This window comes from Meleagris gallopavo, chromosome 2 (assembly GCF_000146605.3).
Source record: "Meleagris gallopavo isolate NT-WF06-2002-E0010 breed Aviagen turkey brand Nicholas breeding stock chromosome 2, Turkey_5.1, whole genome shotgun sequence".
Taxonomy (NCBI): Eukaryota; Metazoa; Chordata; class Aves; order Galliformes; family Phasianidae; genus Meleagris; species Meleagris gallopavo.
The window spans coordinates 92,347,283-92,347,878 of record NC_015012.2 but is presented as its reverse complement, the minus strand read 5'-3'; positions in this window follow the sequence as shown (position 1 = coordinate 92,347,878).

Sequence of the window (596 nt, the reverse complement as noted above, 5' to 3'; positions counted from 1 at the left end):
AAAAAAGCCAGAACCAAAACACTGCAAGCAAACTTCTTAGGTAGGGTCTGATCGAAGGCTTTCCTGAAGTCAGACTTCAGATGCTGTTTAAGTGACTTTTGACATGCAAATCCTCAGCCAAAGTGAATATGAAGCAAAGTTCTGAAGGATGAATTTGGAGGTAGCTAGCCTTTCCAACGCTTGCTTCTTAAGCTTACCTCTTTAATAGTGCTGTTCCTCCCTCTCCAGGAAAACCACCATCTTCCACCTTTTTTGGGCATCTTGTCTCTCATTATAGATTCCACAGTGGCCTGTGATAAATGGATGGTAACATAAAAAGAAACCAAAACAAAGGACAACCTGATATATGTAAATGAAAGAGTGCAAATGCACAATTTTAACTAATAATAAACAGAATAAAAGTAAACATACTGTCTGCGGACCATAAATTCTACTAAAGCAAAATCTAATGGTATCCAGCACTGCTCTGAAGTAACTTAAACATGAATACTTATGGAATTTTTAAAAGAAAAATGAAAGGACAAAAATCAAAGGAGGAAAAAAAAGCATAAATAGGTATTAGTATAATGCCTAGAATGGAGAAGCTACTGTTTTGT